Source organism: Dermacentor silvarum, chromosome 2 (genome assembly GCF_013339745.2).
Source record: "Dermacentor silvarum isolate Dsil-2018 chromosome 2, BIME_Dsil_1.4, whole genome shotgun sequence".
Classification (NCBI taxonomy): domain Eukaryota; kingdom Metazoa; phylum Arthropoda; class Arachnida; order Ixodida; family Ixodidae; genus Dermacentor; species Dermacentor silvarum.
The window spans coordinates 56,503,251-56,515,975 of NC_051155.1; the positions used below are offsets into that span (position 1 = coordinate 56,503,251).

At 46.6% G+C, this 12,725-nt stretch overlaps 1 pseudogene; it reads left to right on the forward strand.

Moving 5' to 3' along the window:
- The window catches only part of LOC119440051 (uncharacterized), a 132,365-nt pseudogene that overhangs the window by 75,380 nt on the left and 44,260 nt on the right, over positions 1 to 12,725 (forward strand).

The window sequence follows — 12,725 nt, forward strand, 5'->3', positions numbered from 1 at the left end:
AGTTTCGTTCTCGAAAAGTTCGTTGAAGTGGAAATACCGAATAAAACGCCTTCGTTATGGAGATACTTGTATTACTTTCTATAGGCAGCTGACGGGCAATCGTAAAACCTTCGTTGTGGCGGAAATTTCGTTGTAGCGGCATTCGTTGTAGGGGGATTCGACTGTATTCGAGTACATATTTGCACACCCCTACTGACTATTATTTGAACAGTTTCACTGCGCCATTGCCCACTCCATAGGCAAAATATATAAGGACAACTAAAAGGTTGAATGTCTTACAGCACACCGTTTCATAATTTGTACTTGGCCTTCACAGCTAGGTCCTAATTTAGTCACTGGGATCAGCAGAGAGAGCCTTGTTTTTGTTTTTGATATGTTGCCAGGTGCTTCTCTGAAACAAAAAAATTTTTTAATGATTAAGCTTGTGCCATCATCACCATCAACAGCCACAGCTTCTCATGCTAGGTGCCATGTTTGAGACACCATGTTTCTTAAATGCCTTGCTGACGATTAGAGATGGGCAAAACGGCTCACTTCAGTGAGCGGCTCGGAACGGCTCAGCTCACTGAAATGAACCGGTTCATTTGAACGGCTCACCAGTTCACTTAAGGGGAGACCCTGCTTTGACAAACTTTTTTCTTATTTCTGAGTCGATTTTGATGGATCTTGTGGAGTTTATGTATTTCCATCTGCTAATTTAAGATATACATTCAGTTTTCTTACATAATAAATATATTTCTAGAAATTTAAGGAATTCATAACATGCTTGGAGGTGGCCTATTTACTAAACTATATATGGTGTAATATATGTCGACATATAAAAATGATCTTGAGTAATCGGAGTACGCAGTGATACAAGTATGAATGCTCTAGTCTGATTGGAACCAAAGTTACAGCTTCTCAAACTTTTTAAAGTCTGGACTCATAGTACCACCCAGGACAAATTACTACTTCTTTAATATTTATGTCATAATATTTGTTTATATTATATGCCCACTGCAATCTCTATTTGTCTACCTTTCTGACAAACAAATAATTATTGTGATAGGACAAGTAGAACCAGAGATATCTTAACTTCAAAAGGGTGACACCACCAGAAATGCTGTTTTGAGAAAATGAGTAAAAACAATCCACAACGAGTTCATGATGATTATAACATAGTCTAAATCAATCAAGGATGATACAGGGATCCAATTAAGCATGGATAAATGCTCTACCCCAATCTGGAGCAATGGGACGCAATAAGATATGAGCCAATTTTTGGCTCCCAAAAGCAGGGTCTGTGCAACCTGTGTTATGCATATTCTATAGTTATCTGGATTTGACAAAAACGATATATGCATAATTTAATAACCGTGTTATTGCTATTTTCGCTATGTTTAGAGAATATTTTTACATATATTAAAAGCATGAATTTTTAGTTGTAATGAAAGTTGCTTTTCTGATATTGGGGATACATTGCTTATGATACTGTAACAGGCAGAATGCGGCATACTTTTTTTCAGAAAAAAAATTATGTAACTTCATCGTCATTACAGAAGCTTGTCTGTTTTTGTGGTACATTAAAATCAACTTTTGTCAAAATAAGAAACGAAAATGATTGTACATTATGTTTCAACTTTATTACTTTATCCACATACGTACGTTCACTATAATATGAGTAAGCTGTAACGCCATGCAAACTGAATGTAGAAATCATTTCTTGAAGTACAATACAAAAATCATACGAAAGATCCACAAAACTGCCGCACGTGCCTTTCATTTTTTTTCTCTCGAGTGCACGCGCGATACTGGCGATCATGCCATCATGCGCCAGGACAAAAAAAAAAAAAAAGAAATGAAGTTCTATTACAACACAACAGATCATTGGCCTCGTTTTAATGACGTGCTAATGATACACGCTCAGAAAATGCACTGAAGTGGATGTCATGGATGACATTTTCATGTCTACAGTAATTAGCACAAATGAAGACCAGGATGTAAACTGTACGTTCACCTGTTGTCTTTAAAAACACGGCCGGAAGACCATCTTCAAAGGGTTATTGGACCAGCGCACAATGTGCGATCGGTGAGAGTCGCGAGACATCGTTCGAACAGCAGCAGGCAACGAACGGTACCATCCTTTGCCAATTAAGGCTTCTTTACTTCTCCCCTCGGTGGCATCGGGTGCCACACCATAGGACGCACAAAAAATGAAAGGGACTGCTGCGCACACCACACACTGCGAGCGAGTACCAGTAGCGCGAGTCTACCCACACCGGCCACCATTCGTCGGTCAGAAATCGAAACCTCGAAACCCAGCAGAAGACCCAGCTCTGATGGAACGGTTCGGCGCGGCTCATTCAAGGAGAGAGAACTGGCTTCCTCACTCCGAAAGAACCGCTGCTCACTTACTGAACGACGGCTCACTTGCTCTTCAAAAGTGCGGCTCAAAAGATCCGGCTCGCTCCTGAGCACCACGGCTCCCTCGTTCTTCAAAAGAGTGGCTCGAAAGATCCGGCTCGCTCCTGAGCGCTCTCTAGGAACGGTTCCTCACGCTCACTGAATGAGAGAGAGCCGGCTTTCTCTCTCCGAAAGAATCGCCACTCACTTACTGAACCACGGCTCCCTCGCTCTTCAAAAGTGCGGCTCAAAAGATCCGGCTCGCTCCTGAGCGCCACGGCTCCCTCGCTCTTCAAAAGAGCGGCTCGAAAGATCCGGCTCGCTCCTGATCGAGCTGGATCTTTTGATCCGCTCTTTTGAAGAGCAAGGGAGCGCTCAGGAGCGAGCCGGATCTTTCGAGTCGCTCTTTTGAAGAGCGAGGGAGCCATGGTTCAGTAAGTGAGTGGCAGTTCCTTCGTTCTTCTGCCAAAGGCGAGGGGGTGAAGGCGACTCTTGCTAGGAAGGGCGGGAGAGCAGTTGCTTTCTCATACCGCTAATAGATGGCGCGGAAGTCGCACCCAGCAGAAGACCCGGCTCTGACGGAACGCATTGGCACGACTCTCTGAACGCGAGTGAACCGGCTCCATTTCTCCAAAAGAACCGCTGCTCATTTTTACTGAACCACGGCTCACTCGCTCTTTAAAAAGAGCCGCTCACAAGATCCGGCTCGCTCCTCCCACCTCTACTGACGATGGCAGCCTAGTGAACTTTCGTAGCAGTCACAATGTTGTAGCCACCGCAGCTCCTAGAATAGCAGCTGAAGTGAGGGTTAGATTGGATTGCAGCAATTAAGAATGCCAGTGACGATAGCTTTTCACTACTGCAGCTTTGGTTACGTACTTGCAAACCGTGCATGTCATTTTTTAGTAAATTTTTCTGGAGAAAAGCGCTCATTAGAACCTGTTAAATATGGTAATCTTAAATTGTGAGCTGCTGTTATCGCTTGAAAATGTCCCTAGGCAGGCTCAAAATCTATATCTTTGGAGGGAGATAACGTCTCATTCAACATGTTCACAGTCTTCTAGCAGCACCAAGGCAGACGCTGCAGCCACTGGAGTGTCATTCGGGGTGACCTGTCGGGCCGGGCACATTTGTGCCAACCAGTCAAGTTCAAATTATCCATCAAAATGACGAAAGTGTCGGTTCGTTCCTTTTGCCTTTTTGAACACAACACAGCACTCTCCACTCTCTCTAACATATTTTCCTCCCCAGATAATGACTTGGTATGAGAAGAGATGGCTGTTTGACAGCAATAGCTGTTATATCCTCACTCTCCTAGCCATTTTGATGTCTGCCTGGTCTCTGGTGTCCGCTGCTGACAGTTGCAGGAATCCCTTAGTGCTTTCTGAGAAGTTTATAAAGTAAGGACAAAGTTCTTTTCGGAGCCTCACAAGATTTGAAAATGAGGTCACGAAATTGCCTGTGAAAGAACATTGTACCCCTCAAACACTGCACCGATGTTAGAGCAGAGAAGAATGCTACCACTGGAGAGTGCATTCTCACCATCAGCTGCCGTGATTGGCTGGTGTGCTACGATTGGCTGTTGCCCCACTCTGCAACTTATCCATAAACTAGCACCAAGTTCCAGGAATTCAAACAAAGCCAACGGTAAGGGTGGGAAGAAAAAGTCATGTCTCCGCTATTGGGGAGTACAGTACAACCTCTATATAACGAAATTGAAGGAGGAGCCGAAAATACTTCGTTATACAGTCAAACCTCGATATAACGAAGTTGTACTTGCAGCAAAAAACTTCGTTATATGGAGAATTTCGTTATATTGAAGTTTCGTTCATTCAATAGAACTAAGATGGTAAAATAAAAATAGTTTGTTACATCGCAAATTTCGTTAAATCGAGGTTCATTATATTGAGGTTTGACTGTATCCATTACTTCATTATATCCATCATTGCCCTTTACTGCAATACATGCCCAGGGGGGTGCACAAAACATCTATAAAAAAAGACGGCCTTGCAGCCTGCGGAAACGCTTCTTGGCTATGTATGCAATAAAATTTTAGTGAAAGTGGAAAAAGAATCTTCGGCGTGCACAACACACGACTTCTTAGCACCTTACAAGACTGCCTTTGCGATAGCTGCCTTTTGTATTAATGTGATGGTCTTTCGTTGCCATTTCCACTTGGCTCATCGATGCGTTTGAAGAAACGCGAACATAGTTCCTCTTGCTTGAGCCTCAGGTGGTGCACAATGCAGTTTGCTTAGCGTGCAGACTCTGCAGCCAATCCAGACTGATCTGCCACTCTCACGTGGCTTCGCTGTGTGAATGAGTGATGAGAAAGACCGGTGTTGATTGATGGCGTATTCAGTGTAGGGATGCAGGAGTTTTGAAGTTTTACATCAAATGTTTACCGGGTATGTTTTTGGTTTCGGAGAGAAACCTAGTTCGTTATATCAATTGGAAGAACAGTTTTAAATCTTTAGAACAAGGTTTTAAATACATGAATCTCTATGGTTTCGCTGTACCTCCACAAATGAAGACAGCTTGGGCTACATTTGCTTTCTTCTCAAAAGGAAGTTGCTTACATGCGTCTGCAAATGTTTACTCCAACACATGCCACACAAAACAGTTCCAGACTTACCCGCACATATTGCAGAAGCAATTTTCATTACAAGCAAAACTGAACTTTTTTTACAGTCGCCGTCATATCTAGTCAAACATTTCTTGAACCTGCTAGATTCACGCGACGTTTGCTCCTTACAGCCTGTATTTGTCTTAAGGTTTAGCCGCTACAACTGTGTCTTCCATTGTTAGGGTGAAGTCTGACAGTGGCTGTACAAGGCTTAGGAGGCTTTCTGGCTCTGTGGAAAGTCGGTTGTCGAGACTTACCCTGCGTGTTGTTCTCTTCACAGCGGCTGTGGCAGCTGGTCCCTGGTCAAGCCAGTCGGGTGCAGGCCCGGCCTGGGAGGCTGAGGCAGCTGACCACCAGCTGCGGTCATCCATAGCCGCCGAGCGTCGCAGAAGAGAGGGAGAGGACGACACGTCCCCCAGCCAGCACTGGGACCTGGCGTACTGCCTCTGGCTTGTCGGTGAGCCTGCACGCGCATTAGAGACAGTGCACGGTTTCGGTAATCAATACTTAATATTGGGCTAAAAGTGTACAGAGATGTGTCTCCCAACTCTCCAGAACTTTCTGTAAGGTATGCGAATTTGGCCTCGTTTTGCAATTTTACGAGTGTTGCATCACGCGCTGTAAAACATAACAAATTCTCTTCGCGAGAAGGTACCACTCGTCAGTCTCCAAAACTTGTGTTGGAAGTCTTCTGATGGTGAGAGGGTTACTTCCTTTGCACAAGTTTACGCGGACAAATTCCTGAAGCAGGGGAAACCAGCAACAGCAAGTTGCTGAACAAGTCACCGAAATCTAAAAACTGATGTCTCTGCTGTTCCAAGTTTGCTGCTGCTTGTGTGCTCGGGGCAAGCTTTAAAGAATGCGTGCTATCCTACCCTGCCCTGTGTGTCCCCTCCTGACTGTGACTGCATCATGGTGCTCCTGACAATGGTGCTGTGTCCATGGGACTTTAGAAATTTTTATGAATTTTGAAGTTTCATAGGTTGGCAGGTATGCTGCTGCGATACTTTTGACTTTTCATTTTCTGCATTAAATGAACGTCGTCAACCTGTAAATCCTATAAGAAGCATTGGCAAGCTTCAGAGCACCCTAAACACTTAATATAATAGCTTTCCTGCTTTTCTACGTACCACCTTTGATTTCATTACTCAGGAGGTGAATGTGTGTTGGGATGTCGCAATGCAGATGGGGGTCACGTGGGAGCAGAAGATCTCCTTTTCACTTTGTTATTGAATGAGGTTACATCTCCCCCCCTCCCTTATTGGTGCTACTCTGGATCCAACCCTGATGGGTTGTCCTGTGTAATCAAAATGGTGTGATGCAGATAAGGCAGAACGCACAAAAACTCGGGCATATACAGGTAGGACAGACGCTGTCCTGTAGAAGTTTGTGTTTCTCACTGGGCCTCTTCGATTATGCAGTCCTGGACTGTCCGCGGCTTCTGATCTTACTAGCCCTGACAGAAAGGTACATCACAGTCACGTGACCCGTCTGCCGGGGACTACTGTCCGAGGAGGTTTCACCTGAAAGCACCGTGACCTGAAGTCATCCTCCTGGCTGTCGTCGTCAGCTCGTAGCTAGCCCACCACTCGGAGAATTAGTGTTGCCTTCGAGATAAGGCAATCTCAGAGGCCACGTTGCCCACACAACCACAAAAGCTTGCATAGTGGAATATTGCGGCCTGAGCGTGGTTGAACAGCGTAGTTATAGTGCAGTTTACGTCATGCCCTCTCTTTTTGTGACACTTGTAACTGCTGTAACTGCTTTTCGCTACAATAGTTACTAGAGAGAACCCTGACGCTGCGATCATTCAGCCATCATGGAAAGGATGGTTAGTGCATAGATTTGCCTGATCTTCATGCTTGTGGCTTCAGACATTCCTATGGCTTCGTTTATTAAGCTTGCTCTGCCTTCACTGGCCTAAATTTGAAAGCAATCTATACTTTTTTTGTAAATGCAGTAGGCAGTAAGACTCTGCCAAGATGCATTATCGCTGCCAATTGCAGCGGTTCCGCTTGTCCATGCGTTAGTGGCGTAATGGTTTCAAAATTGGGCTTATTTACTGTAGGTCCTGTGTTCGAATCCTGCCTTTGGACAACCTTAATAATGTTAATTTAATTTTTTACAACGCAGTACTTTCTTGAAGAGGATCAGTTTTCAACATCACGAAGCCGTTTAAAGCCAGAAGGACGAAGTTTAGGCAAATTCGTGTGCTATACCCTTAATTCCCATGCTAGCTGAACTACCCTGCTTGAAGCTCCTAGACACTGGCGCCTAAGATTAACGCCTAAGCCAATCTTACGCACCAGGAAATTAGAAATTTTGCTAAAGCCAGGAAATTTTAGCAATTGTGTGGAAGTCTATCTTGTAATCCAGGTATCCAGCTCATCACGTGCAAAATTGAAGCGATATTTCCACATGAGCGCAGAGAAAATCTCGATCGTACCGCGTTGCCGTTCAGGCAAAAACGCACCTGAATATCAGACCCATATGTTGTGATAGAAAGCAACTCATTAGGCTAAGAAAATACAATTACGTTGTGCGGGGACCTCGAAGCGTGTGAGAGCCATCTGCGTCCATACGCGCAACGCGTGGCTCGGACAGAGCGCGCACGTGTTTCATTGCAAAATGTCACCAGCCACTAATGGTGCGTGTCAGAAAGCAAATGCTCGAACATGGCAACAGAAGGGATCAACACGTGTTCAAAAATTGGCGAATGCCTGGCGGATTGGCGAATACCATCCCAGCTACCAGCAAAAAACAGCCACACACGCCAGCTTTACTCACCTGAAAAAGCGAAATCCGCCTGTTTTACTACACACAGCAACGAGCATGTGCACCTCATTGCTGTGCTTGTCTCTTTAACAAACACGATGACTGAAGTGGCAGAAATTGCGCAGCTCGTGAAAAGATTGCATGATGGCAAAGCAAGCACCGATGTAACAGACGCAATAGCTGAGTGAAGGATATTTGCCTTGCCATCTGGAGTGCGCAAAGTACGCAGAAGCACACGGGATCTTTCGCAACATGGCAGCAGTTGCCGGGCGCGTCTTTTTCAAATAGCTGTCGTCTGCTAGCTGCTTATGCTGGTCCAGCTCCGAGAGTCCGCGGATGTCTGCGACTTCTGGTCCATGAAAAATAAACGCGAGTATGGCAGCTCTCATACTGGTGGGCGGAACATCCGAAGCTGTCTCAGAAAATCAAATGTGGGACAGCAGTTCCAAGCAGTTCGGCACTGTCAGGGACAGATAATCGAAGAGGCCCACTGTAACCACATGGGAGTGAAACCATTTGCCCAGTTTAACTGCATCATTTATTTATCTCTTCTCTCCTTGATTGCCGTTCCAGAGATGAGTCTACAACTGACGCGCCAGATGCAGCGGATACTGGCTGCTGACTACCGGCTCACTCAGCTCCACCTCAACGCCACATCCACCTCATCGGGCCCCACCAACTCCGGCAGCGGTCCTTCCTCATCCCTGCCGCCGTCGTCGTCATTCATCCGCGAACCATGGCAGCCACAGCTACCGCCACGGTCGTGTGCAATCCTCCGCCAGTAGCACTTCTGGATTGCCATCTGCCGCCGCCGGCGCGGCTTCTGTGTTTGGAAGACCAGCAGGCAACGCTGCAACCCCTCCGCCGTCTCATCGACCGATGGAATGCCCGAGGCTGAGGCGGCACCACCACCACCACCAACACAGGCGCCCCCACGCTGTCCCGCTGGTGGACACCGGGACCGGCCATCCGCTGGCTTCGTCGTCATCGTCGTCGGACTCACTGGACTCCTCGGATGAAGAGAGCCTCGATTTCGGGCCCATGGAAGTTGATGCAACTGCCAATAGATCGCTCTCGTCTTCGTCGTCAAGGAGACGGAGGAGGATGTTGCGGCGCAACCGCTTCTGGCCGGCCTCGCCACCCCCTGTTGTGCCGGAAGAGGACCCATCTGTTCCTGAGGTTGGTGACTACAGTCACGCCCTTTTGGGCATAGTCTCTTCTTGAAGCTACAGCCAAAACCCGCTTATAACAATACAGTGGAATCTCGTTGATATGATCTTCACGAGAACCGGCAAATAAAGCATATCATCCGAAAATTGTATCATCCAATTTATTGTCCAACTAAATCGTATTATCAGGAAAAGAAAAAAAAATGTATCACTCCTGAAAAACATATTACGCAGAATCGTATCAACGAGGTTCCACTGTACCGGTTTTAACTGAGTGTGCAAATTCTCAATAGTAGATTTCGAATTGAATAAAGAAAAAAAAAAACTGATAATAGAATACTGTATTTACTCTCGTAATGAACGCACTCGCCTATGTAAAGCACCCCTAGATTGGTCGCGAAAAATCGGATTTTTTTTTTTCTCATGTAATGAATGCAGCCTAAACATTGCTACTGTGCAGTCCCATGATCGAATGGCCGGGCTGTAGTTTTCTGGAGAGACTAGAATCTCTTTACTCTCACACGTGTGTTTAAAGCAAGTGCACTTACACTCAATGCCTGTCATTGTTGGAAATAATAATGGTGTCACGTGAGAAATCCCGAGATCACGTGAACAAATTTCTGCAGCTAGCTTCCGTATGCTACACATCCACACTAGCGGCAAACAAGCCATGGGGGCACACCGACAGGGGTGATGGGTTTGATGACTGAGAAGCTGACGGCAAAGCCATGACGAGAGAACACCGGCGGTAAGCATACAGTAAGAATAGGCTGCATCTTATCACGGTTGCTCTCGGGTCCTGACGGAAGCAGCGACCGTGATAACGCTCAGCCTGTTCTCACCACAACCTTGCCGCGAGTAGCCAGCGCAAAGGTACCTCGCAGACACTGGAGAGAAAAAAAACGTAACTGGGCTCTCTGCAACAGTTACTTTATGCAGTGTACTGACTTTACTCTGATGTAATAGCAGAGAGCTCGTGCAAAATGCATAGCCAGGCAGCCGGGCGTGGCGCACGGGAGAGTCCAAGTGAAGAAGGGGTGGCCGGCACTTGGTCGGCATAGCCAGCCTAGTCGTGCATAGGGTAAAAAAAATTAAATTATGGGGTTTTACGTGCCAAAACCAGTTCTGATTATGAGGCACGCCGTAGTGGGGGACTCCGGAAATTTGTACCACCTGGGGTTCTTTAACGTGCACCTAAATCTAAGTACACGGGTGTTTATCGCATTTCGCCCCCATCGAGATGCGACCGCCGTGGCCAGGATTCGATCCCGCGACCTCGTGCTCGTGCATAGGGTCGAATTCGCGTGTCTGTTGCTCGCTTTTGTGCCCCTCTTTGGATTTGCTGTATGTGATGGGCCCCAAGTCGAGTTATACGCCTGCTGCGGGATAGTGTTTATCTGCTCACAAAATGGAAACGCTGATCTGACGCCAATAAACTTTGACATGCCGATGAGCAGGACGGTCGAGGAAGGTGACTTGCACAGTGTGGTTGTCAAAACAACAGGTGTTGAAAAGCAGCTTTTCAATGTGATGCTTGCGATAACGGCAGATGGTAGGAAGCGGCTGCGAGGATGAGCTGTTGTGGATCCACGATGTGGATGAAGCGGCACGCGACCAGCACGACAGGTCTGGTGGTTCCGATGCGGAGTGAAGTGCAATAACAACGATGTTACGGTTTGCAAATACTGTAGTATATGTGCGTTTTCACTGCAAAGATAACTTATCTAATGCATTTTCCTAATCATTACCGTCTTTTCAATTTTTGCTGTTTCGAAAAAGTTACCATAAAATTTACCCTCGCATAATAAACGCATCTCTCAGCTTTGCTTTGGAATTTAGGGGGGAAAAGTGTGTTCATTACGTGAGTATATACGGGATATAAAAAATATTGGGCAAGAAAACATGGTGTTGCACATGCTTGGGAGTCTCGTAACATTGCATAACAAGAATGTAGCTAGCTTTCAGTAACTTATGTCCATAAAAATCAAGATATACAGTGCGGTCTACTCTTACTAAAGGAAACACCAAACAAATCAGTGTGTCAATGCGGATTACAGCTCAGTTCTAGTGTGTGAAGGTCTGGAAAATATTTTTTTAATAAGATTTTTATCAAGTGCTTTTTTTCCTCTGAAACTAATCAATTAGTGACATTCTGTTGTCCTGAATACCAGTGAGGCTCTCGGTTTAATAGTGGACCTGTGTTTTGTGGCAATTTTTTATCTATGCATAGAAAGTATTGCTTCCACTTTTTCTCCTAACTACAGAAAGGCTAGCTAATTTTGCAGTCAGGCCAATCTGCGTGACATACAAAAGGACCACGCATCACGTGACTTGATCACCGTTCCGTGCGTAGCCGGTGCCTACGAAAGAGCAGGCGCCGTCCGCATCATTTCATTGTCAGGTTGAGCGCTATTTTCCACCTGTCAGATTCTGAAATTTTTAGTGTCACAGCAAGTTTGCGCAACGCTCGCTGCCCCCTTCCCCCCCTTCCCTTCTCATTCATCCGCCGTCTGTGCAAATGCATACAAACCAGCCATGACGCTTTCGTGCCCCCCCCCCGTCTTGTCAGGGGTTGTTCGAAGCAACAAAAAATCCGAGAACGCCTGAGCACTTCTTATGAGTTGTGAATTCGAGATCAATACAGCAGAACCCCGCTGTTACGTTTTTCACGGGACCGTAAAAAAAAAACGTAAGAGCCGGGAAACGCAAGAGCCAGGAAACAGGAAAAATTGAGCAATGGGAGTAGTGTTGACCTGCACACAATATTATTTTAATTCTTACGTGCGACAAAAAGTAGTTTCGCCCGACAGCCGAAGTATCGATTGCGATGAGCTATACAAAGTAAGAATAGTAGTTTTATAGTCTGTATAAACTTGTAAACATTCGGTTATTAACTAATTAACAAACATGGTGTCAGCGCCCACAGGCAAACATGAACACATCACACTCGATGAGAGCGGACACGCGCAGTTAAGCGCCGCTGCAGAAGCGAGCGAAGTGAACTTCGTGCTGTTGTCTATCGCTTCAACCCAAACTGAGCGCCGAGAACACGCAGCACGCACAAAGCCACGAGCCGCAGACGCACCTACACTGCGTAGAATCTGCCCCCACGCAGATCGCTTTCAAGACACGGCCCGCGGGACCACGCGCCGCCGCGCAGTATGATGCCAGAGCACAACGCTGCCCGCTATCCCCCCCCCCCCTCTCGCTCCCTCGCTGGTGCCTCGAGCGCAACGGAAGGAGGCGCGCTTCCTCCCTGCTTTTCTATCGCGCGCGAGACGCGGTCGTCGGCTCCCTTCGCATACATACAGCATACGTCGCCGCGTGGCCGTGTGCTGAATTTGCGAGTGAAAGCGTGCGAGGGGAGCCGACGACTGCGTCTCGCGCACGAAAGAAAGCATACGGCGCGCGGCGATGGCGTTATCGCCCTTGGACTTTATACGGAACATCTATGAGCCAAAACCAATTTTAGGGCCGCAACGCGTCATAGACATCATCTTTAGATAGCAAAAGCGGATATCAAAGGCCATACTTTTGCTGGTGGAAACCGAAAATACGTAATAAATGTTACCCCCAGCACTTTGGGCGGCCAATGCCATCGTCAAGCAACCAAGCCAAGCTACATGAAAAGTCAAAATGGCCACTCGGGCCGGCGCGGTGTGGCAGTTCGCAACGTATGATGCGGGAACGGTCCCACAGTTGCAACGTAACAGCGGGGTTACCAATGCATTGGGTTCTATGGGAGCTGTGCCGGGACCGGCCGAAAACGACGT